Source organism: Ranitomeya imitator, chromosome 6 (genome assembly GCF_032444005.1).
Source record: "Ranitomeya imitator isolate aRanImi1 chromosome 6, aRanImi1.pri, whole genome shotgun sequence".
Classification (NCBI taxonomy): domain Eukaryota; kingdom Metazoa; phylum Chordata; class Amphibia; order Anura; family Dendrobatidae; genus Ranitomeya; species Ranitomeya imitator.
Window position 1 is genome coordinate 286,775,271 of NC_091287.1, and position 26,865 is coordinate 286,802,135.

The window sequence follows — 26,865 nt, forward strand, 5'->3', positions numbered from 1 at the left end:
TTGGTCACCAGAGGAGCGGGGTTTCAAAGCCAGAAACAGTTTACAATTATTCTTAAAACTCAGAAACTTATCTCTATCTCCAGAAAACAAATCAGGAATAGGAATTCTTGGCTCTAACATAGAATTCTGAACCACAAAGTCTTGAATATTTTGTACTCTTGCAGTGAGATGATCCACACAAGAAGACAGATCTTTAATGTCCATCACTACACCTGTGTCCTGAACCACCCAAATGTCTAGGGGAAAAGAAAGACAAAACACAGTACAGAGAAAAAAAAATGGTCTCAGAACTTCTCTTTTCCCTATATTGAGAAGCATTAGTACTTTGGGCCTCCAGTACTGTTATGAACAGGTGATTCAGAACCACAAAGGACCTAGTGGTTAAGAGCACACAAAGTGACCTGATAGTTACTAACATAGGACGAGCTCTGAGACGTGGGAACTCTGCTGACCGCAATCCCTAATCCTATCATACCACACTAGAGGTAGCCGTGGATTGCGCCTAACGCTCCCTATGCAACTCGGCACAGCCTGAGAAACTAGCTAGCCCTGAAGACAGAAAAATAAGCCTACCTTGCCTCAGAGAAATTCCCCAAAGGAAAAGGCAGCCCCCCACATGTAATGACTGTGAGTTAAAATGAAAATACAAACACAGAGATGAAATAGATTTTAGCAAAGTGAGGCCCGACTTACTGAATAGACCGAGGATAGGAAAGATAGCTTTGCGGTCGACACAAAAACCTACAAACAGCCACGCAGAGGGGGCAAAAAGACCCTCCGCACTGACTAACGGTACGGAGGTGCTCCCTCTGCGTCTCAGAGCTTCCAGCAAGCAAGAAAATAGCAAGCTGGACAGAAAATATAGGAAACAAAAGTAACACAAGCAAAACTTAGCTTATGCAGGGCAGACAGGCCACAAGAACGATCCAGGAGAAAGCAAGACCAATACTGGAACATTGACTGGAGGCCAGGAACAAAGAACTAGGTGGAGTTAAATAGAGCAGCACCTAACGACTTCGCCACCTGAGGAAGGAAACTCAGAAACCGCAGCCCCACTCACATCTACCAGAGGAAGCTCATAGACAGAACCAGCCGAAGTACCACTCATGACCACAGGAGGGAGCTTGACCACAGAATTCACAACAGAACAGAGGGGATACAGACGTCAGAATGGGCTGTGTTTTTACTGTGTTGATTCTGCTCATGCTATTTCTGATTGCCCTAAGCGTATTAAGAGGGTCACTAGGTCTGTTACCATTAGTACTGTGCAGCCTAAGTTTCTCCTGTCTGTGACCCTGATTTGCTCATTGTCATCTTTTTCCGTCATGGCATTTGTGGATTCAGGCGCTGCTCTGAACTTAATGGACTTAGAATTCGCTAGGCGCTGTGGTTTTTCTTTGCAGCCTTTGCAGAGTCCCATACCCTTGAGGGGCATTGATGCTACACCATTGGCCAAGAATAAACCTCAGTATTGGACTCAGCTGACTATGTGCATGGCTCCTGCACACCAGGAAGATTGCCGTTTTCTGGTGTTGCATAATTTACATGATGTTGTTGTACTGGGTTTTCCATGGTTACAGGAACATAATCCGGTGCTGGATTGGAAAACTATGTCTGTGACTAGTTGGGGTTGTCAAGGGGTACATAGTGACGTTCCTTTAATGTCAATTTCCTCTTCCCCCTCTTTTGATGTTCCTGAATTTTTGTCAGATTTCCAGGATGTATTCGATGAGCCCAAGTCCAGTTTCCTTCCTCCTCATAGGGACTGTGATTGTGCTATTGACTTGATTCCTGGCTGTAAGTTCCCTAAGGGCCGACTTTTCAATCAGTCTGTGCCAGAGCATGCCGCCATGCGGTGCTATGTTAAGGAGTCTTTAGAGAAGGGGCATATTCGGCCGTCTTCGTCACCATTGGGAGCGGGATTCTTTTTTGTTGCCAAGAAGGATGGCTCCTTAAGACCCTGTATTGATTATCGCCTTCTTAATAAGATCACGGTCAAATTCCAATACCCTTTACCTTTGTTCTCTGATTTGTTTGCTAGGATTAAGGGGGCTAGTTGGTTTTGCAAGATTGACCTTCGAGGGGCATATAATCTTGTTCGTATTAAACAGGGTGACGAATGGAAAACTGCATTTAATATGCCCAAAGGCCATTTTGAATACCTGGTGATGCCTTTCGTGCTTTCTAATGCTCCTTCTGTATTTCAGTCCTTTATGCATGATATTTTCTGCAATTATCTTGATAAATTCTTGATTGTGTATTTGGATGATATTTTGATTTTTTCCAATGATTGGGAGTCTCATGTGAAGCAGGTCAGGATGGTGTTCCAGATCCTTCGTGATAATGCTCTATTTGTGAAGGGGTCTAAGTGCCTGTTTGGAGTTCAGAAGGTCTCTTTTTTGGGGTTTATTTTTTCTCCTTCGTCTATAGAAATGGATCCTGTTAAGGTCCAAGCCATTCATGACTGGATTCAACCCACATCTGTGAAGAGCCTTCAGAAATTTTTGGGTTTTGCTAATTTTTATCGCCGTTTCATTGCCAACTTCTCTAGTGTGGTTAAACCCCTGACCGATTTGACGAAAAAAGGCGCTGATGTGACTAATTGGTCCTCTGAGGCTGTTGAGGCCTTTCAGGAGCTTAAACGCCGATTTACTTCTGCTTCTGTCTTGCGTCAGCCGGATGTTTCTTTTCCCTTTCAGGTTGAGGTTGACGCTTCTGAGATTGGGGCAGGGGCTGTTTTGTCACAGAGGAATTCTGATGGTTCCTTGATGAAGCCATGTGCCTTCTTTTCCCGAAAGTTTTCGCCTGCGGAACGCAATTATGATGTCGGCAATCGGCAGTTGTTGGCTGTGAAGTGGGCATTTGAAGAGTGGCGACATTGGCTTGAGGGAGCCAAGCACCGCATTGTGGTCTTGACTAGAGTTGAGCGACCTTGACCTTTTTAGAGTCGAAACGGGTTTCGCGAAACCCGACTATCTCAAAAGTCGAGTCGAGTGGAATCGGCCAATTATCGCGAAAAGTCGGGGATCGACCGAAACACGAAACCCAATGCAAGTCAATGGGGGAGCATAGTCGGCAGTGAAGTGGAGGCCAGGAAAACATGTACAGAGCCCATTGTATTGGCAAAAACATCTTGCTACTGAAGCTTGTCAATCGTAATTTAGCTTATAATAATTGTAAGGCATTTGAAATTGGGGGTCATTTGGCTAAAGTTGTGGGGGGTACGGCTGGTTCAAGTAATTAATGGGCCAAGGACATCTGGACCACGTCACGGCAGTGGAGCAGGGAGAGGTAAGTATTTCAACTTTGCAAGTGCTGTGATCCTGAGCAAGCAGGGGGGGGCCCACTCGTTGGCATTGGCACTGGCACAGGGCCCCTCAAAGTACAGCGGTGTGTTCGCACGGCGGGGGCGCCTCCCACCGGCAGCAACACTTTTGTGTACTATGAGAGGCCCTGTGCCAGTGACGTCGCCAACGAGTATTCCTCCCCCCACCTGATGAAGGAACCTGCACCTTCATCTGCACCTTCCTCTTTGTCCCCGTGTAATGTGGTATGGTGTGCGGGAAGGGGAACCTGACTTTCAGCAGGGTCACAATCTTGCAGTGTAGCGTGCACGGGGAATGTTGCGTTATGGGTCAATGTACCAGCAGACTCATCTATCACTGGCTGGGCAATGGGCAGGATGAGGGGGAAACAGATATGGGCCCAAAGAATAAAGTGGGCTAAATGCAGTTCAAAATTGGTAACAGGACTAACCAGGGGGCATTGCTTTGTTCAGTGGAGGACAACTGGAATGAGAGGCTGACACAGAGAGTAGGCCCAAATCAGTAAGTATTCTAAATGCAGTTCAAAATGGGCAACAGTAGTAAACTGGCGGCACAGCTTTGTTCACTGGAGGAGAACAGCAAGGAGCGGCAGACACAGATAGAAGGCCCCAACCCAACTAGTAGGCCTAATGCAGTGTTGTTTTCAACAACTACTAAACGAGAATCGGAAGACCGAAGCAATGGAGAGGAAACCTGGGGAACACCTTGGAGTGGAACACACCGTCTCTACACCCCATACCCAATTTGTAGGCCTAATGCAGTGTAGTTTTCAACAACTACTAAACGAGAGTCGGAAGACCGAAGCAATGGAGAGGAAACCTGGGGAACACCTTGGAGTGGAACACACCGTCTCTACACCCCATACCCAATTTGTAGGCCTAATGCAGTGTAGTTTTCAACAACTACTAAATGACAGTCAGAAGACCGAAGCAATGTAGACGAAACCTGGGGAACACCTTGGAGAGGAACACATAGTCTCTACACCCCATACCCAATTTGTAGGCCTGATGCAGTGTAGTTTTCAACAACTACTAAACGAGAGTCAGAAGACTGAAGCAATGTAGACGAAACCTGGGGAACACCTTGGAGTGGAACACACCGTCTCTACACCCCATACCCAATTTGTAGGCCTAATGCAGTGTTGTTTTCAACAACTACTAAACGAGAGTCGGAAGACCGAAGCAATGGAGAGGAAACCTGGGGAACACCTTGGAGTGGAACACACCGTCTCTACACCCCATACCCAATTTGTAGGCCTAATGCAGTGTAGTTTTCAACAGCTACTAAACGAGAATCGGAAGACCCAAGCAATGGAGAAGGAAACCTGGGGTACACCTTGGAGTGGAACACACCATCTCTACACCCCATACCCAATTTGTAGGCCTAATGCAGTGTAGTTTTCAACAACTACTAAACGAGAGTCGGAAGATCGAAGCAATGGAGAGGAAACCTGGGGAACACCTTGGGGCGGCAGACACCGTTAGTAGGCCGTACCGAAGTAGTAGCCCCAATGCAGTTTTCAAATTCCTAGAGGCTGAAAACAATACTATTGACGCTCAGTTTTTTTCAAAGGAGGACAGCTGTATTGAGTGGCGCAGACAGACACAGGTAGTAGGCCTTAAACCAAAAATGTGGCTCAATGCAGTTTAAAAAAGGTTACAGGGGTACACAGGCAGCATTGCTCTGGGCAGTGGAGGACAATTTCAATTATGGACCGCAGACAGACTTTGTATGCCTACTATTAAAAAAAGGATGCTCTATGCAATTAAAAATAGGTTCCAGGGGTCCACGGGCAGCAGTGGTGTGGTCAGTGGAGGAGTATTGGAAGGAGGGACCGCAGACAGGCGTAGTAGGCCTAACATAACAAAATTAGGCTGTAGGCACTTTAAAATTGGTTCCAGGGGTACACGGGCAGCAGTGGTGTGGTCAGCGGAGGATAATTTGAATTAGGGACTGCAGACAGACTTTGTAGGCTGTCCCCTGTGGACCGTGCATCCAACACATTAACCCAGTGCGCCGTAATGGACACGTAACTTTTTGTGGACATGCCTACTGGTCCATGCGTCTCTTGTCAGGTGCACCTTTCTACTGTTTGATTGCCTGAGTGCTATGACAATGCAGACTTTTTCATGCCGGTGGAGGGCTGGGATGGCTTTTCTCGCAAAAGAAATGTCGACTGGGTAGCTTGAACCGTGGTACAGCGTAGTTCATCTGGTCTTTCTAAATATAAAACAAAGAAAAAAAGTAGGCTCCATGCACTTTCAGCTGGGTTCCAGGGGGACACGGCCAGCATTGGTCTGGTCAGTGGAGAACTATTGGAAGGAGGGACCACAGACAGGCTTCGAAGGCCTAACATAATAAAATTGGGCTGTAGGCACTTTATAATTGGTTCCAGGGGTACAAGGGCAGCAGTAGACAGGTCAGTGGAGGCCTAGTGGAAGGATGGACCGCAGACAGGCTTCGAAGGCCTAACATAATAAAATATGGCTGTAGGCACTTTATAATTGGTTCCAGGGGTACACGGGCAGCAGTAGACAGGTCAGTGGAGGCCTAGTGGAAGGAGGGACCGCAGACAGGCTTCGAAGGCCTAACATTATAAAATATGGCTGTAGGCACTTTAAAATTTGTTCCAGGGGTACACGGGCAGCAGTAGACAGGTCAGTGGAGGCCTAGTGGAAGGAGGGACCGCAGACAGGCTTCGAAGGCCTAACATAATAAAATTGGGCTGTAGGCACTTTAAAATTTGTTCCAGAGGTACACGGGCAGCAGTAGACAGGTCAGTGGAGGCCTAGTGGAAGGAGGGACCGCAGACAGGCTTCGAAGGCCTAACATAATAAAATTGGGCTGTAGGCACTTTATAATTGGTTCCAGGGGTACACGGGCAGCAGTAGACAGGTCAGTGGAGGCCTAGAGGAAGGAGGGACCGCAGACAGGCTTCGAAGGCCTAACATAATAAAATATGGCTGTAGGCACTTTAAAATTTGTTCCAGGGGTACACGGGCAGCAGTAGACAGGTCAGTGGAGGCCTAGTGGAAGGAGGGACCGCAGACAGGCTTCGAAGGCCTAACATAATAAAATTGGGCTGTAGGCACTTTATAATTGGTCCCAGGGGTACACGGGCAGCAGTAGACAGGTCAGTGGAGGCCTAGTGGAAGGAGGGACCGCAGACAGGCTTCGAAGGCCTAACATAATAAAATTGGGCTGTAGGCACTTTATAATTGGTTTCAGGGGTACACGGGCAGCAGTAGACAGGTCAGTGGAGGCCTAGTGGAAGGAGGGACCGCAGACAGGCTTCGAAGGCCTAACATAATAAAATATGGCTGTAAGCACTTTAAAATTTGTTCCAGGGGTACACGGGCAGCAGTAGACAGGTCAGTGGAGGCCTAGTGGAAGGAGGGACCGCAGACAGGCTTCGAAGGCCTAACATAATAAAATTGGGCTGTAGGCACTTTATAATTGGTTCCAGGGGTACACGGGCAGCAGTAGACAGATCAGTGGAGGCCTAGTGGAAGGAGGGACCGCAGACAGGCTTCGAAGGCCTAACATAATAAAATATGGCTGTAGGCACTTTAAAAATTGTTCCAGGGGTGCACGGGCAGCAGTAGACAGGTCAGTGGAGGCCTAGTGGAAGGAGGGACCGCAGACAGGCTTCGAAGGCCTAGCATAATAAAATATGGCTGTAGGCACTTTATAATTGGTTCCAGGGGTACACGGGCAGCAGTAGACAGGTCAGTGGAGGCCTAGTGGAAGGAGGGACCGCAGACAGGCTTCGAAGGCCTAACATAATAAAATATGGCTGTATGCACTTTATAAATGGTTCCAGGGGTACACGGGCAGCAGTAGACAGGTCACTGGAGGCCTAGTGGAAGGAGGGACCGCAGACAGGCTTCGAAGGCCTAACATAATAAAATTTGGCTGTAGGCACTTTATAATTGGTTCCAGGGGTACACGGGCAGCAGTAGACAGGTCAGTGGAGGCCTAGTGGAAGGAGGGACCGCAGACAGGCTTCGAAGGCCTAACATAATAAAATATGGCTGTAGGCACTTTAAAATTTGTTCCAGGGGTACACGGGCAGCAGTAGACAGGTCAGTGGAGGCCTAGTGGAAGGAGGGACCGCAGACAGGCTTCGAAGGCCTAACATAATAAAATATGGCTGTAGGCACTTTATAATTGGTTCCAGGGGTACACGGGCAGCAGTAGACAGGTCAGTGGAGGCCTAGTGGAAGGAGGGACCGCAGACAGGCTTCGAAGGCCTAACAAAATAAAATTTGGCTGTAGGCACTTTAAAATTGGTTCCAGGGGTACACGGGCAGCAGTAGACAGGTCTGTGGAGGCCTAGTGGATGGAGGGACCGCAGACAGGCTTCGAAGGCCTAACACAATAAAATTGGGCTGTAGGCACTTTATAAGTGGTTCCAGGGGTACACGGGCAGCAGTAGACAGGTCAGTGGAGGCCTAGTGGAAGGAGGGACCGCAGACAGGCTTCGAAGGCCTAGCATAATAAAATATGGCTGTAGGCACTTTATAATTGGTTCCAGGGGTACACGGGCAGCAGTAGACATGTCAGTGGAGGCCTAGTGGAAGGAGGGACCGCAGACAGGCTTCGAAGGCCTAACATAATAAAATATGGCTGTATGCACTTTATAATTGGTTCCAGGGGTACACGGGCAGCAGTAGACAGGTCACTGGAGGCCTAGTGGAAGGAGGGACCGCAGACAGGCTTCGAAGGCCTAACATAATAAAATTTGGCTGCAGGCACTTTATAATTGTTTCCAGGGGTACACGGGCAGCAGTAGACAGGTCAGTGGAGGCCTAGTGGAAGGAGGGACCGCAGACAGGCTTCGAAGGCCTAACATAATAAAATATGGCTGTAGGCACTTTAAAATTTGTTCCAGGGGTACACGGGCAGCAGTAGACAGGTCAGTGGAGGCCTAGTGGAAGGAGGGACCGCAGACAGGCTTCGAAGGCCTAACATAATAAAATATGGCTGTAGGCACTTTATAATTGGTTCCAGGGGTACACGGGCAGCAGTAGACAGGTCAGTGGAGGCCTAGTGGAAGGAGGGACCGCAGACAGGCTTCGAAGGCCTAACATAATAAAATTGGGCTGTAGGCACTTTATAATTGGTTTCAGGGGTACACGGGCAGCAGTAGACAGGTCACTGGAGGCCTAGTGGAAGGAGGGACCGCAGACAGGCTTCGAAGGCCTAACATAATAGAATATGGCTGTAAGCACTTTAAAATTTGTTCCAGGGGTACACGGGCAGCAGTAGACAGGTCAGTGAAGGCCTAGTGGAAGGAGGGACCGCAGACAGGCTTCGAAGGCCTAACATAATAAAATTGGGCTGTAGGCACTTTATAATTGGTTCCAGGGGTACACGGGCAGCAGTAGACAGGTCAGTGGAGGCCTAGTGGAAGGAGGGACCGCAGACAGGCTTCGAAGGCCTAACATAATAAAATTTGGATGTAGGCACTTTAAAATTGGTTCCAGGGGTACACGGGCAGCAGTAGACAGGTCTGTGGAGGCCTAGTGGAAGGAGGGACCGCAGACAGGCTTCGAAGGCCTAACACAATAAAATTGGGCTGTACGCACTTTATAATTGGTTCCAGGGGTACACGGGCAGCAGTAGACAGGTCAGTGGAGGCCTAGTGGAAGGAGGGACCGCAGACAGGCTTCGAAGGCCTAACAATAAAATATGGCTGTAGGCACTTTAAAATTTGTTCCAGGGGTACACGGGCAGCAGTAGACAGGTCAGTGGAGGCCTAGTGGAAGGAGGGACCGCAGACAGGCTTCGAAGGCCTAACATAATAAAATTGGGCTGTAGGCACTTTATAATTGGTTCCAGGGGTACACGGGCAGCAGTAGACAGGTCAGTGGAGGCCTAGTGGAAGGAGGGACCGCAGACAGGCGTAGTAGGCCTAACATAATAACATTGGGCTGTAGACACTTGGAATTCTCTTGCAGGGGTACACGGGCAGCAGTAGACAGGTCAGTGGAGGCCTAGTGGAAGGAGGGACCGCAGACAGGCTTCGAAGGCCTAACATAATAAAATATGGCTGTATGCACTTTATAATTGGTTCCAGGGGTACACGGGCAGCAGTAGACAGGTCACTGGAGGCCTAGTGGAAGGAGGGACCGCAGACAGGCTTCGAAGGCCTAACATAATAAAATTTGGCTGTAGGCACTTTAAAATTGGTTCCAGGGGTACACGGGCAGCAGTAGACAGGTCAGTGGAGGCCTAGTGGAAGGAGGGACCGCAGACAGGCGTAGTAGGCCTAACATAATAAAATATGGCTGTAGGCACTTTAAAATTTGTTCCAGGGGTACTTGGGCAGCAGTAGACAGGTCAGTGGAGGCCTAGAGGAAGGAGGGACCGCAGACAGGCTTATAAGGCCTAACATAATAAAATTTGGCTGCAGGCACTTTATAATTGGTTCCAGGGGTACACGGGCAGCAGTAGACAGGTCACTGGAGGCCTAGTGGAAGGAGGGACCGCAGACAGGCGTAGTAGGCCTAACATAATAACATTGGGCTGTAGACACTTGGAATTCTCTTGCAGGGGTACACAGGCAGCATTGGTGTTGTTAGCAGAGGCCGATTGTAATGAGTGTCTGCCAGTTAGTAGTCCCAAACAATAAATACATGTTAATGTCTCGCATTACAACAAAACGAAAACACAAAAGGGTGCAATCATTAGGTACAGGGGTGGGCTCCTCTGCGTAGTTTCAGACCTAGTAATTTGGCGCAAAGTATTTACTTGGGTAAATATAGGACACTGCCCCTGACTATGTTAAGTACCATCATACATGTTAACACAATGGTATTGTCAGTGGCAGGAATTTAAGGATGTCAGCGCATAGACTAAACATTGGTGGAACTGTGAGAGATAATTGTGCAAGTGGTAGAGCAATGTTTGAGCTGGGGGTGGGGGAACTCTCTTGTGGCCGGCGGTACAGGCCCAGGGCCCCTCATGTAACAACAGTGTGTCTGACGTTGGGTGCGCACCACCACCGCCAGAGACACTTTATTGTACTATGAGGGACCCAGTGGCAGTGCCGTCGACCAAAAGCGGGCACACCCACCTCTTCAGACAAACAGCACTCTCACGGGTGCTTGCGCCAAGTGGCGATACCACGGCCCCATGTGGGGAGTTTGGCCATTTAGGGAGGTGTAAACATGTTGTATGCTGGACAATCAGCTGCTGCAAATTACGAGATTGCAGGGCGCAGTCGGACCATGATGGCTCTGTAAACTATTGGCCTCTGTTCACACAGCATGCATTTTGTAGCACTGGGCAGCCCGCCTGTATGTGCGTTACTAATAGGTTGCAAACCAGATGCCTTGCATTGCGTGTGTGAATTATGCCATATACAGACTAGTATCTCTTATCTTTTTGTGCACTAATGCCAAACAGCCAACACTGGATTGAAAGTGGTTGTTTCATCGGTATTTTTTGCACCTGTGTGTTTGCCATCATTCATCAGGTCCGCTGCGCCCTGCTGGTGCATTCAGTTGGAGGCTTCAGCAGGTAAAACATCTCTGCTTTTTGCTGTGACTTTTTTGAATTTTTTGGAGGATTTGTAAGTCCTCTTTTTGTGTCGGTGAGCTTTTATTCAATGTTTAGCGTTAGGACTGGCAAATTGTAAGGACCCGTGACGTGGGTTGCCAGCTTACGTATTGAGGCCCCAATATAAACTAATACCTTACATACATCGATATGTGGTTTTCTTTTTGCACTTTATCTTGCAGGGCGCAGTCGGACCATGATGGCTCTGTAAACTATTGGCCTCTGTTCACACAGCATGCATTTTGTAGCACTGGGCAGCCCGCCTGTATGTGCGTTACTAATAGGTTGCAAACCAGATGCCTTGCATTGCGTGTGTGAATTATGCCATATACAGACTAGTATCTCTTATCTTTTTGTGCACTAATGCCAAACAGCCAACACTGGATTGAAAGTGGTTGTTTCATCGGTATTTTTTGCACCTGTGTGTTTGCCATCATTCATCAGGTCCGCTGCGCCCTGCTGGTGCATTCAGTTGGAGGCTTCAGCAGGTAAAACATCTCTGCTTTTTGCTGTGACTTTTTTGAATTTTTTGGAGGATTTGTAAGTCCTCTTTTTGTGTCGGTGAGCTTTTATTCAATGTTTAGCATTAGGACTGGCAAATTGTAAGGACCCGTGACGTGGGTTGCCAGCTTACGTATTGAGGCCCCAATATAAACTAATACCTTACATACATCGATATGTGGTTTTCTTTTTGCACTTTATCTTGCAGGGCGCAGTCGGACCATGATGGCTCTGTAAACTATTGGCCTCTGTTCACACAGCATGCATTTTGTAGCACTGGGCAGCCCGCCTGTATGTGCGTTACTAATAGGTTGCAAACCAGATGCCTTGCATTGCGTGTGTGAATTATGCCATATACAGACTAGTATCTCTTATCTTTTTGTGCACTAATGCCAAACAGCCAACACTGGATTGAAAGTGGTTGTTTCATCGGTATTTTTTGCACCTGTGTGTTTGCCATCATTCATCAGGTCCGCTGCGCCCTGCTGGTGCATTCAGTTGGAGGCTTCAGCAGGTAAAACATCTCTGCTTTTTGCTGTGACTTTTTTGAATTTTTTGGAGGATTTGTAAGTCCTCTTTTTGTGTCGGTGAGCTTTTATTCAATGTTTAGCGTTAGGACTGGCAAATTGTAAGGACCCGTGACGTGGGTTGCCAGCTTACGTATTGAGGCCCCAATATAAACTAATACCTTACATACATCGATATGTGGTTTTCTTTTTGCACTTTATCTTGCAGGGCGCAGTCGGACCATGATGGCTCTGTAAACTATTGGCCTCTGTTCACACAGCATGCATTTTGTAGCACTGGGCAGCCCGCCTGTATGTGCGTTACTAATAGGTTGCAAACCAGATGCCTTGCATTGCGTGTGTGAATTATGCCATATACAGACTAGTATCTCTTATCTTTTTGTGCACTAATGCCAAACAGCCAACACTGGATTGAAAGTGGTTGTTTCATCGGTATTTTTTGCACCTGTGTGTTTGCCATCATTCATCAGGTCCGCTGCGCCCTGCTGGTGCATTCAGTTGGAGGCTTCAGCAGGTAAAACATCTCTGCTTTTTGCTGTGACTTTTTTGAATTTTTTGGAGGATTTGTAAGTCCTCTTTTTGTGTCGGTGAGCTTTTATTCAATGTTTAGCGTTAGGACTGGCAAATTGTAAGGACCCGTGACGTGGGTTGCCAGCTTACGTATTGAGGCCCCAATATAAACTAATACCTTACATACATCGATATGTGGTTTTCTTTTTGCACTTTATCTTGCAGGGCGCAGTCGGACCATGATGGCTCTGTAAACTATTGGCCTCTGTTCACACAGCATGCATTTTGTAGCACTGGGCAGCCCGCCTGTATGTGCGTTACTAATAGGTTGCAAACCAGATGCCTTGCATTGCGTGTGTGAATTATGCCATATACAGACTAGTATCTCTTATCTTTTTGTGCACTAATGCCAAACAGCCAACACTGGATTGAAAGTGGTTGTTTCATCGGTATTTTTTGCACCTGTGTGTTTGCCATCATTCATCAGGTCCGCTGCGCCCTGCTGGTGCATTCAGTTGGAGGCTTCAGCAGGTAAAACATCTCTGCTTTTTGCTGTGACTTTTTTGAATTTTTTGGAGGATTTGTAAGTCCTCTTTTTGTGTCGGTGAGCTTTTATTCAATGTTTAGCGTTAGGACTGGCAAATTGTAAGGACCCGTGACGTGGGTTGCCAGCTTACGTATTGAGGCCCCAATATAAACTAATACCTTACATACATCGATATGTGGTTTTCTTTTTGCACTTTATCTTGCAGGGCGCAGTCGGACCATGATGGCTCTGTAAACTATTGGCCTCTGTTCACACAGCATGCATTTTGTAGCACTGGGCAGCCCGCCTGTATGTGCGTTACTAATAGGTTGCAAACCAGATGCCTTGCATTGCGTGTGTGAATTATGCCATATACAGACTAGTATCTCTTATCTTTTTGTGCACTAATGCCAAACAGCCAACACTGGATTGAAAGTGGTTGTTTCATCGGTATTTTTTGCACCTGTGTGTTTGCCATCATTCATCAGGTCCGCTGCGCCCTGCTGGTGCATTCAGTTGGAGGCTTCAGCAGGTAAAACATCTCTGCTTTTTGCTGTGACTTTTTTGAATTTTTTGGAGGATTTGTAAGTCCTCTTTTTGTGTCGGTGAGCTTTTATTCAATGTTTAGCGTTAGGACTGGCAAATTGTAAGGACCCGTGACGTGGGTTGCCAGCTTACGTATTGAGGCCCCAATATAAACTAATACCTTACATACATCGATATGTGGTTTTCTTTTTGCACTTTATCTTGCAGGGCGCAGTCGGACCATGATGGCTCTGTAAACTATTGGCCTCTGTTCACACAGCATGCATTTTGTAGCACTGGGCAGCCCGCCTGTATGTGCGTTACTAATAGGTTGCAAACCAGATGCCTTGCATTGCGTGTGTGAATTATGCCATATACAGACTAGTATCTCTTATCTTTTTGTGCACTAATGCCAAACAGCCAACACTGGATTGAAAGTGGTTGTTTCATCGGTATTTTTTGCACCTGTGTGTTTGCCATCATTCATCAGGTCCGCTGCGCCCTGCTGGTGCATTCAGTTGGAGGCTTCAGCAGGTAAAACATCTCTGCTTTTTGCTGTGACTTTTTTGAATTTTTTGGAGGATTTGTAAGTCCTCTTTTTGTGTCGGTGAGCTTTTATTCAAATTACGAGATTGGTAAAGTCATTCAGAGTAGTCCACAGGCAATACCTTTTCATAGGAAAGCTAGGTGTCGGCCGGGCAAGGTGGGGCAAAAGAATTCGAAATCCAGTTGTGGTTCATTTTAATGAAGGTTAGATCATCAACATTTTGGGTAGCCAGACGAGTCCTTTTTTCAGTTAATATTGAACCTGCAGCACTGAATACTCTTTCTGATAGGACACCAGCTGCCGGGCAAGCAAGCTCCTGCAATGCATATTCTGCCAATTCTGGCCAGGTGTCTAATTTGGATGCCCAGTAATCAAATGGGAATGACGGTTGAGGTAGAACATCGATAAGGGATGAAAAATAGTTAGTAACCATACTGGACAAATGTTGTCTTCTGTCACTTTGAATTGATGCAGCAGTACCTGTCCTGTCTGCGGTCATAGCAAAATCACTCCACAACCTGGTCAGAAAACCCCTCTGTCCAACGCCACTTCTGATTTCTGCACCTCTAACACTTCTGGTCTGCTGCCCCCTGCAGCTCGTGTGAGAACGATCACGGGCGCTGTGTGCTGGGAATGCCTGAAGCAAACGGTCAACAAGAGTTGATTGTTTGGTTGCTAATATTAGTTCCAAGTTCTCATGTGGCATAATATTTTGCAATTTGCCTTTATAGCGATGATCAAGGAGGCAGGCCAACCAGTAATCGTCATCGTTCATCATTTTCGTAATGCGTGTGTCCCTTTTGAGGATACGTAAGGCATAATCTGCCATGTGTGCCAAAGTTCCAGTGGTCAAATCTGCGGTTGTGCTTGGTTGAGGGGCAGTTTCAGGCAAATCTACGTCACTTTGGTCCCTCAAAAAACCAGAACCCGGCCTTGCCACGCCACCAATTTCCAGTGGCCCCGGAGAAGCTTCCTCATTAAAAAAAATACTCATCCCCATCATCCTCCACGTCCTCCTCCTCCTGTTCGCCCGCTACCTCGTCCTGTACACTGCCCTGACCAGACAATGGCTGACTGTCATCAAGGCTTTCCTCTTCCTCGGCTGCAGATGCCTGCTCCTTTATGTGCATCAAACTTTGCATCAGCAGACGCATTAGGGGGATGCTCATGCTTATTATGCACTAACCAGCCATGTGCATTCCTCAAAACACTGAAGGACTTGACACATGTCTTGTATCTCCGACCACTGCACACCTGACAACTCCATGTCTGCCATCCTACTGCCTGCCCGTGTATGTGTATCCTCCCACAAAAACATAACAGCCCGCCTCTGTTCGCACAGTCTCTGAAGCATGTGAAGTGTTGAGTTCCACCTTGTTGCAACGTCTATGATTAGGCGATGCTGGGGAAGGTTCAAAGACCGCTGATAGGTCTGCATACGGCTGGAGTGTACAGGCGAACGGCGGATATGTGAGCAAAGTCCGCGCACTTTGAGGAGCAGGTCGGATAACCCCAGATAACTTTTCAGGAAGCACTGCACCACCAGGTTTAAGGTGTGAGCCAGGCAAGGAATGTGTTTCAGTTGGGAAAGGGAGATGGCAGCCATGAAACTCCTTCCGTTATCACTCACTACCTTGCCTGCCTCAAGATCTACTGTGCCCAGCCACGACTGCGTTTCTCTCTGCAAGAACTCGGACAGAACTTCCGCGGTGTGTCTGTTGTTGCCCAAACACTTCATAGCCAATACAGCCTGCTGACGCTTGCCAGTAGCTGGCCCATAATGGGACAACTGGTGTGCAACTGTGGCAGCTGCGGATGGAGTGGTTGGGCGACTGCGGTCTGTGGACGAGCTCTCGCTTCTGCAGAAGGACGAGGAGGAGGAGGAAGGGGTGCGAACACCTACAGCCAACTGTTTCCTAGACCGTGGGCTAGGCAGAACTGTCCCGAAATTTATGTCCCCTGTGGACCCTGCATCCACCACATTCACCCAGTGTGCCGTGATGGACACGTAACGTCCCTGGCCATGCCTACTGGTCCATGCATCTTTTGTCAGGTGCACCTTTGTACTCACAGATTGCCTGAGTGCATGGACGATGCGCTCTTTAACATGCTGGTGGAGGGCTGGGGTGGCTTTTCTCAAAAAGAAGTGTCGACTGGGTAGCTCGTAGCGTGGTTCGGCGTAGTCCATCAGGGCTTTGAAAGCTTCGCTTTCAACTAACCGGTAGGGCATCATCTCTAACGAGATTAGTCTAGCTATGTGGGCGTTCAAACCCTGTGTACGCGGATGCGAGGATAAGTACTTCCTTTTTCTAACCAGAGTCTCATGTAGGGTGAGCTGGACTGGAGAGCTGGAGATCGTGGAACTAGCGGGTGTGCCTGTGGACATGGCAGAATGAGAGACGGTTGGAGACGGTATTGTTTCTGCCGGTGCCCTGGATGCAGTGTTTCCTACTACGAAACTGGTGATTCCCTGACCCTGACTGCTTTGGCCTGGCAAAGAAACCTGCACAGATAATGCAGGTGGTGCGGAAAATGGTGGCCTTACAGTGACGGCATGGATGTAGCGTTGCTGACTAGCTTCATTGGCCGAGGGTGCTACAACCTTAAGGGACGTTTGGTAGTTAGTCCAGGCTTGCAAATGCATGGTGGTTAAATGTCTATGCATGCAACTTGTATTGAGACTTTTCAGATTCTGACCTCTGCTTAAGGTAGTTGAACATTTTTGACAGATGACTTTGCGCTGATCAATTGGATGTTGTTTAAAAAAATGCCAGACTGCACTCTTTCGAGCCTCGGATCCCTTTTCAGGCATTGCAGACTGAGCTTTAACTGGATGGCCACGCTGTCCTCCAACAGGTTTTGGCTTTGCCACGCGTTTTGTCCCATCTACGGGCCCGGCAGATGGAACCTGTTGCGATGTTGATGCCTGCTGCGGCCCCTCCTCCTCCGCTTCAGAACTACTGCCGCCTGCACCCTGTTCCCCCAATGGCTGCCAATCGGGGTCAACAACTGGGTCATCTATAACCTCCTCTTCTAGCTCGTGCGCAACTTCGTCTGTGTCACCGTGTAAGTCGGTGGTAGAGCGTTCGTGACGGGGCAACATAGTCTCATCAGGGTCTGATTCTGGATCAGTAACCTGCGAGGGCAATGTTGTGGTCTGAGTCAAAGGACCAGCATAGTAGTCTGGCTGTGGCTGTGCATCAGTGCACTCCATGTCAGATTCAACTTGTAATGGGCATGGCATGTTAACAGTTTCACTTTCTAAGCCAGGGACGGTATGTGTAAAGAGCTCCATGGAGTAACCCGTTGTGTCGCCTGCTGCATCCTTCTCTGTTGTTGTTTTTGCTGAAGAGGACAAGGAAGCGACTTGTCCCTGACCATGAACATCCACTAACGACGCGCTGCTTTTACATTTACCAGTTTCAAAAGAGGAGGCAAAAGAGCTTGAGGCTGAGTCAGCAAGGTAAGCCAAAACTTGTTCTTGTTGCTCTGGCTTTAATAGCGGTTTTCCTACTCCCAGAAAAGGGAGCGTTCGATGCCTTCTGTAGCCAGACGACGAACCTGGCTCCACAGCTCCAGACTTAGGTGCAATATTTTTTTTCCCACGACCACCTGATGCTCCACTACCACTACCATCATTACCAGCTGACAATGAACGCCCACGGCCACGACCTCTTCCACCAGACTTCCTCATTGTTTTAAAAACGTAACCAAAGTAACGGTATTTGTGTTAGGGGTCGAGTTCCTGCTTCTGCACAGGGGGAATCTCGAGCCACCTCCGCTGCGGTCTCCCATTCTTGTCCAGCCGCAGTGGAGTCTGCTCAGCAAAGACGTCAGTCCCAGCGTCTTGCTCATTCTCACTCTGTTCTGAGAGTTACTGCTGTTTCTCCAGTCTCTGCCATTAAAGCCAGTACTGGTCAGCAGCGAGCGGACTTCTCTGGGACTAAGTCCTTGTCTGCGCATACTGAGCATGCCCAGGGTAAGATCTCCCGTTGGAGATCGAGGGTCATGTGCTCAGGCTCTGCGGCACATTCCATTGGTCCTCTTGACAGGTCTTGGAAGGGCAAAAGTCCTGTGGCCACTTCCTGTGCTGCAACTATATAAACTGCGCATGACCGCACAGCCATGCGCTAGTATTGTCTTGCAAATATGTGTGTGTGTTGTGAGTGAAAGTCGCTCTTTAAATACCCTCCCTATTGAATGTCTGTTCGCGGAAGGTGTATGTTTGCTATCTAGCGCCCGACTTGTCCAACAGCACGAAACACACATTGCAGCGTCCTCTTGCTGTGTCCGCCTGTACGGCGCCGTGCGCTTGCCTTGCGCTTTCCATACCCAAGCCAGTGTGGTTGGTGGCGTCCATCAGTGCGGCATTGCTCGCACTCCTGTGCATTTATATATTTATTCTTAGTTTCCTTACACACCCAGTTGTGGTGTAGTGCCAGCGAGGGTCTAATCGGACTTCAATCCCAGTTGGGGTTAAGTACGCTGACTGCTCGCTCGCGCTTTAGGTGCGGTGCCGCGATCCTGTGACGCAGCAGGATTGCTCCCTTCACGCTGGGTGAGGTTGAACCCACGTGTATATACTTTAGTGTACCGCCATATAGTCTGCTATTTACTAGCAGCAGGGTTTCTCCTGCACGGTGGACCCCGGACTGCGAACGCATCTTTCTTGGTGCGTTCCGCCAGTCCTAACAGAATACTAGCGCCAGGGTCTGGCTAGTAAATGGCGGACGACCAGCGTTTACAGAGGTTCATCCAGCAGCTGGAGGGAAGGTTGGCAGCTCTTGAGCGTACAACCTCAGCTGTGGATGTCACTGCTGTAGCTGTTCAGGCTGCTAGTGTAGCCGCAGCCAGTTTGTCCGCTGCCACCCCTGCTCCGACTTTATCCCATCTCCCGCTTCCTGACAAGTTTGCTGGCGACAGTAAACAATGTCGCGGATTCGTGAGCCAGTGCTCCATACATCTTGAGCTCCTGGCGTCACGTTTCCCTACGGAACGGGCGAGAGTGGGATTTATTCTATCTCTCTTGTCGGGCAGGGCGTTGGAGTGGGCAACGCCACTTTGGGAGCGAGATGATCGTGTGGTACAGAGTGCTCCTCTCTTCTTGGACACTCTGAAGCAGGTCTTTTTAGGACCTCGTGTTACCCACGATACCGCGCTCCAGTTGTTGACTATTATTCAGGGCACGTCCGTGGTCAGCCAGTTTGCCATCCAGTTCCGGACTCTAGCTTCTGAGTTAGAGTGGCCAGACAAAGTTCTTATTCCGGTGTTCTGGAGGGGACTGGCAGACCATGTGAAGGACGCCTTGGCCACCAGGGAGATACCCGCCACACTGGAGGAACTTATTTCAGTATCTACCCGCATCGACCTCCGTTTTCACGAGCGGAGGTTGGAGCGGACCCAGTGTAGGCAGAGGTTTCGGCTGGCTCCTACCTTCGCCAGACCTCTTGAATCTCCTGTCTTGGCGTCAGATTCCCATGAGGCCATGGAGGTTTCTCGAGCGGGACCTAAGTCTCAGGCCGCTCGAGTACCCGTGGTTTGTAAAAACTGTCATCAACTTGGACATTACGCCAATAAATGTCCGCGGCGGTCGGGAAGACGATCGCGTCTAGTAACCATTGGGGGAGGTTCACTAGACACAGCAGCATTTTCCTCCAAACTGTCCTTTAAAGGGACAATCCTGTTAGGCTCCTCCACTCTAACAGTCGAGCTTTGTGTGGATTCAGGAGCAGAGGGAAACTTCATGTCCTCTGCTTTTGCTCTACGCCATGCTATACCACTAGTCATGCTCGCCAAACCAGCTGCAGTTAGAGTTGTGAATGGGGCGACACTTCCACTGCAGATCACACACCAGACAGTTCCGTTCACGCTGTCCATGTCCCCTTCCCACCAGGAGATTATTTCCCTTCTTGTTCTTCCCGAGGGAATGGATGAGATTTTGCTGGGAATACCCTGGCTCCGTTTCCACTCTCCACATATTGAGTGGTCCTCAGGGAGAATATTGGGTTGGAGTAAGTCTTGTATGGGCAGGTGTGTGAGTGAGTGTCTACAGGTTTCTACTACTGAGGTACCCGCAGACCTTTCATCTCTTCCTAGGTGCTATTGGTGCTATGCAGACGTATTCTCTAAGAAGGCTGCTGAGACCCTACCGCCTCATCGCCCCTACGACTGTCCTATAGACCTCTTGCCTGGAGCTGAACCTCCTCGGGGAAGAGTATATCCCCTCTCTCTCCCAGAGACGGAGGCTATGTCTCAATACATTCAGGAGAATTTGGCAAGAGGGTTTATAAGGAAGTCGGTGTCTCCGGCAGGGGCGGGATTCTTCTTCATACAGAAGAAGAACGGGGAGTTACGTCCTTGCATCGATTACAGGGGTCTCAATGCTATCACCATTAAAAATAAATACCCGTTGCCCCTGATATCGGAGCTCTTTGACAGGCTAAGGGGAGCTAAGATATTCACCAAATTAGATCTGCGGGGTGCCTATAATCTGATTCATATCCGTGAGGGGGACGAATGGAAAACGGCTTTCAATACCAGGGATGGGCACTATGAGTACCTGGTGATGCCCTTCGGGCTCTGTAATGCCCCAGCCGTTTTTCAGGACTTTGTCAACGATATCTTCCGGGATATGCTTTCCACCTCAGTTGTAGTCTATCTGGATGATATTCTCATCTTCTCTCCAGATATTGACTCCCACCGGAGAGATGTTGGCAGAGTCTTCGAACTCCTACGGGCGAATTCCTTATATGCAAAGTTGGAGAAGTGTGTGTTTGAGCAGGAGTCCTTACCTTTCCTGGGCTATATCATCTCAGCCCAGGGATTGGCTATGGATCCTGCCAAACTACAGGCAGTGATGGACTGGCAGGAACCCCATTCTCTTAAAGCGGTGCAGCGCTTTATGGGGTTCATAAATTACTATCGCCAGTTCATCCCCCACTTCTCAACTTTGGTAGCTCCCTTGGTATCCCTCACCAAGAAGGGAGCGAATCCCAAATTGTGGTCCGAAGGGGTCTCCAAGGCCTTCGCTTCTATAAAGTCCCATTTTGCTAGCGCTCCCATCTTACATCGTCCCGATGTAGATAAGCCATTCCTTATGGAGGTGGATGCCTCATCCGTTGGTGCTGGAGCAGTCCTCTATCAAAAGGATGCTCAAGGTCGGAAGCACCCATGCTTCTTCTTCTCAAAGACCTTCACACCAGCGGAGAGAAATTACTCCATCAGGGATAGGGAGTTGCTGGCAATGAAGATGGCCTTTTCGGAGTGGAGACATCTCTTGGAGGGTGCTCGGTTCCCATTCCAAGTCTTCACGGACCACAAGAATTTGGTCTATTTGCAGACAGCCCAGCGGCTGAATTCTCGTCAGGCCAGATGGTCCTTGTTTTTCTCCCGGTTCCACTTTACTCTACATTATCTCGCCGGAGAGAAGAACATTCGTGCTGAGGCTCTCTCTCGCTCCCTTGTGTCAACTGAGGAGGAGGAGGACGAGCCTCGGCTCATTGTCCCTTCGGAGAGTCTGAGAACCGTAGCTCCAGTTTCGCTTGAGTCTGTGCCTCCGGGCAAGACTTTTGTTCCCATCAATTTGCGACCGGAGGTTCTCTCCTGGGCTCATTCATCCAGAGTGGGTGGACACTTTGGGGCAAAGAGGACATCAGAGTTGCTGGCGAGAATGTACTGGTGGCCACATATGGTTCGTGACGTCGGAGACTACGTTCGGGCATGTGTCTCTTGTGCCAAGAATAAGTCTCTCCGTCAACGGCCAGCTGGGTTGTTATACCCTCTGCCGGTGGCAGACAGGCCCTGGGAGATGGTCGGGATGGACTTTGTGGTGGGTCTGCCCAAGTCTCGTGGCTGTACCATTATTTGGGTAATCACCGACCATTTTTCTAAAATGGTACATTTGGTGCCGCTTCCTCGGCTACCTTCTGCACGGGCCTTGGCAGCGTTGTTTATTAAACACATCTTCCGTCTTCACGGTATGCCAGACAAAATTGTCAGTGATCGGGGTCCCTTGTTTGCGTCTCGGTTCTGGAGAGAGCTTTGTCGCCTTCTCAGTATCGAGTTGAATCTCTCTTCGGCATATCATCCCGAGACGAATGGGTTGGTGGAGAGAGCCAACCAGACCTTGGTCACATATCTGCGACATTTTGTCTCTGCTAAGCAAGATGACTGGGCATCTTTGCTACCGTGGGCGGAGTTTGCTCTTAACAATGCTGTAGCTGACTCCACTGGACAGACCCCATTCCTCCTTAACTATGGTCAGCATCCGCGGGTACCTGTGCCCATGCCCGTGTCTTCCGCCGATTCCAGGGTGGCAGACTGGGCTGTGGAGGCACGGGACATTTGGGATCGCACTCAGGATGCCATTCGGGCTTCCAAGGAGAGAATGAGGTCCTCCGCCGACGCACATCGGCGCCCCGCTCCAAAATTTGCTCCTGGCAATTTGGTGTGGCTCTCCGCCCGTAACATCAGGCTGCGAGTTGAGTCTACCAAGTTTGCACCTCGCTACTTAGGTGCTTTTAAGGTCCTCGAACAGGTTAATCCTGTGGTTTACCGTCTGGCCCTTCCTCCACGCCTTGGTATCACCGACACCTTTCATGTGTCCCTCCTTAAGCCCGTCTACATGTCCCGGTTTTCTGAGTCTTCTACTGGGACGTCGGGTTCGTCTACGGACGATTACGAGGTGAACGCTATCTTGGGGTTCAAGGTGTTTCGTGGCAAAAAATTTTATTTGGTGGACTGGAGGGGTTACGGTCCTGAGGATAGATCCTGGGAGCCTGCTGAGCACATCCGGGCTCCGCAGCTCATTGCTGCCTTCGAACGTAGCGAGGCCCAAGGAGGGGGGGGCCCTAGGGGGGGGTGATGTTAGGGGTCGAGTTCCCGCTTCTGCACAGGGTGAATCTTGAGCCACCTCCGCTGCGTTCTCCCATTCTTGTCCAGCCGCAGTGGAGTCTGCTCAGCAAAGACGTCGGTCCCAGCATCTTGCTCATTCTCACTCTGTTCTGAGAGTTACTGCTGTTTCTCCAGTCTCTGCCATTAAAGCCAGTACTGGTCAGCAGCGAGCGGACTTCTCTGGGACTAAGTCCTTGTCTGCGCATACTGAGCATGCCCAGGGTAAGATCTCCCGTTGGAGATCGAGGGTCATGTGCTCAGGCTCTGCGGCACATTCCATTGGTCCTCTTGACAGGTCTTGGAAGGGCAAAAGTCCTGTGGCCACTTCCTGTGCTGCAACTATATAAACTGCGCATGACCGCACGGCCATGCGCTAGTATTGTCTTGTAAATATGTGTGTGTGTTGTGAGTGAAAGTCGCTCTTTAAATACCCTCCCTATTGAATGTCTGTTCGCGGAAGGTGTATGTTTGCTATCTAGCGCCCGACTTGTCCAACAGCACGAAACACACATTGCAGCGTCCTCTTGCTGTGTCCGCCTGTACGGTGCCGTGCGCTTGCCTTGCGCTTTCCATACCCAAGCCAGTGTGGTTATTGGCGTCCGTCAGTGCGGCATTGCTCGCACTCCTGTGCATTTATATATTTATTCTTAGTTTCCTTACACACCCAGTTGTGGTGTAGTGCCAGCGAGGGTCTAACCGGACTTCAATCCCAGTTGGGGTTAAGTACGCTGACTGCTCGCTCGCGCTTTAGGTGCGGTGCCGCGATCCTGTGACGCAGCAGGATTGCTCCCTTCACGCTGGGTGAGGTTGAACCCACGTGTATATACTTTAGTGTACCGCCATATAGTCTGCTATTTACTAGCAGCAGGGTTTCTCCTGCACGGAGGACCCTGGACTGCGAACGCATCTTTCTTGGTGCGTTCCGCCAGTCCTAACAATTTGTTGCTGTCAAACAACTTACACGGTGAGCTATAACTTCAGTATGATTTAGATATCCCTTTACAGTTGGGTGAGACCGCAAGGAAAATCAGGCACAATGTTACACACTCTGTTTTCGGTGGCACCAAATGAGAGGGAAGCCACAAACGCAGGACTGTCACTCAAGCACAAATGTCAATATTGATCTCCCACTTTTTTTTTTTTTTTTTTTCAGGGAGAATTTAGAAACCAAATAAAAAAAATTGATTTTTTTTCAGGGAGAATTTAGAAACCAAATAAAAAAAAAAAATAGGCTTTCTATGGCCCACTATTTCAGAGACAGAGATGGCACACCCAGGAGTCAGGACTGGCACACAAGCTGAAAGGCCAATATTAATATCCCACTGATTTTTTTTTTTTTTTTTTTTCAGGGAGAATGTAGAAACCAAATAAAAAAAATGATTTTTTTCAGGGAGAATTTAGAAACCAAATTAAAAAAAAATAGGCTTTCTATGGCCCACTATTTGAGAGAGAGAGATGGCACACCCAGGAGTCAAGACTGGCACACAAGCAGAAAGGCCAATATTAATCTCCTACTGATTTTTTTTTATTTTTTCAGGGAGAATTTAGAAACCAAATAAAAAAAATTGATTTTTTCAGGGAGAATTTAGAAACCAAATAAAAAAAAAAAAAAATAGGCTTTTTATGGCCCACTATTTCAGAGACAGAGATGGCACACCCAGGAGTCAGGACTAGCACACAAGCTGAAAGGCCAATATTAATCTCCCACTGATTTTTTTTTATTTTTTCAGGGAGACTTTATAAACCAAATTAAAAAAAATGATTTTTTCAGGGAGAATTTAGAAACCAAATAAAAAAAAAATAGGCTTTCTATGGCCCACTATTTGAGAGAGAGAGATGGCACACCCAGGAGTCAAGACTGCCACACAAGCAGAAAGGCCAATATTAATCTCCCACCGATTTTTTTTTACTTTTTCAGGGAGAATTTAGAAACCAAATTAAAAAAAAAAATAGGCTTTCTATGGCCCACTATTTGAGAGACAGAGATGGCACACCCAGGAGTCAGGAATGGCACACAAGCAGAAAGGCCAATATTAATCTCCCACTGATTTTTTTTTACTTTTTCAGGGAGACTTTAGAAACCAAAATAAAAAATTGATTTTTTTCAGGGAGAATTTAGAAACCAAATAAAAAAATTGATTTTTCAGGGAGAATTTAGAAACCAAATAAAAAAAAAAATAGGCTTTCTATGGCCCACTATTTGAGAGACAGAGATGGTACACCCAGGAGTCAGGAATGGCACACAATCAGAAAGGCCAATATTAATCTCCCACTGATTTTTTTTTATTTTTTCAGGGAGACTTTATAAACCAAATTAAAAAAAATGATTTTTTCAGGGAGAATTTAGAAACCAAATAAAAAAAAAATAGGCTTTCTATGGCCCACTATTTGAGAGAGAGAGATGGCACACCCAGGAGTCAAGACTGCCACACAAGCAGAAAGGCCAATATTAATCTCCCACCGATTTTTTTTTACTTTTTCAGGAAGAATTTAGAAACCAAATAAAAAAAAAAAATAGGCTTTCTATGGCCCACTATTTGAGAGACAGAGATGGCACACCCAGGAGTCAGGAATGGCACACAAGCAGAAAGGCCAATATTAATCTCCCACTGATTTTTTTTTACTTTTTCAGGGAGACTTTAGAAACCAAAATAAAAAATTGATTTTTTTCAGGGAGAATTTAGAAACCAAATAAAAAAATTGATTTTTCAGGGAGAATTTAGAAACCAAATAAAAAAAAAAATAGGCTTTCTATGGCCCACTATTTGAGAGACAGAGATGGTACACCCAGGAGTCAGGAATGGCACACAATCAGAAAGGCCAATATTAATCTCCCACTGATTTTTTTTTTTATTTTTTCAGGGAGAATTTAGAAACCAAATAAAAAAAATTGATTTTTTCAGGGAGAATTTAGAAACCAAATAAAAAAAAAAAAATAGGCTTTTTATGGCCCACTATTTCAGAGACAGAGATGGCACACCCAGGAGTCAGGACTAGCACACAAGCTGAAAGGCCAATATTAATCTCCCACTGATTTTTTTTTATTTTTTCAGGGAGACTTTATAAACCAAATTAAAAAAAATGATTTTTTCAGGGAGAATTTAGAAACCAAATAAAAAAAAAATAGGCTTTCTATGGCCCACTATTTGAGAGAGAGAGATGGCACACCCAGGAGTCAAGACTGCCACACAAGCAGAAAGGCCAATATTAATCTCCCACCGATTTTTTTTTACTTTTTCAGGGAGAATTTAGAAACCAAATTAAAAAAAAAAATAGGCTTTCTATGGCCCACTATTTGAGAGACAGAGATGGCACACCCAGGAGTCAGGAATGGCACACAAGCAGAAAGGCCAATATTAATCTCCCACTGATTTTTTTTTACTTTTTCAGGGAGACTTTAGAAACCAAAATAAAAAATTGATTTTTTTCAGGGAGAATTTAGAAACCAAATAAAAAAATTGATTTTTCAGGGAGAATTTAGAAACCAAATAAAAAAAAAAATAGGCTTTCTATGGCCCACTATTTGAGAGACAGAGATGGTACACCCAGGAGTCAGGAATGGCACACAATCAGAAAGGCCAATATTAATCTCCCACTGATTTTTTTTTATTTTTTCAGGGAGACTTTATAAACCAAATTAAAAAAAAATGATTTTTTCAGGGAGAATTTAGAAACCAAATAAAAAAAAAATAGGCTTTCTATGGCCCACTATTTGAGAGAGAGAGATGGCACACCCAGGAGTCAAGACTGCCACACAAGCAGAAAGGCCAATATTAATCTCCCACCGATTTTTTTTTTACTTTTTCAGGGAGAATTTAGAAACCAAATAAAAAAAAAAAATAGGCTTTCTATGGCCCACTATTTGAGAGACAGAGATGGCACACCCAGGAGTCAGGAATGGCACACAAGCAGAAAGGCCAATATTAATCTCCCACTGATTTTTTT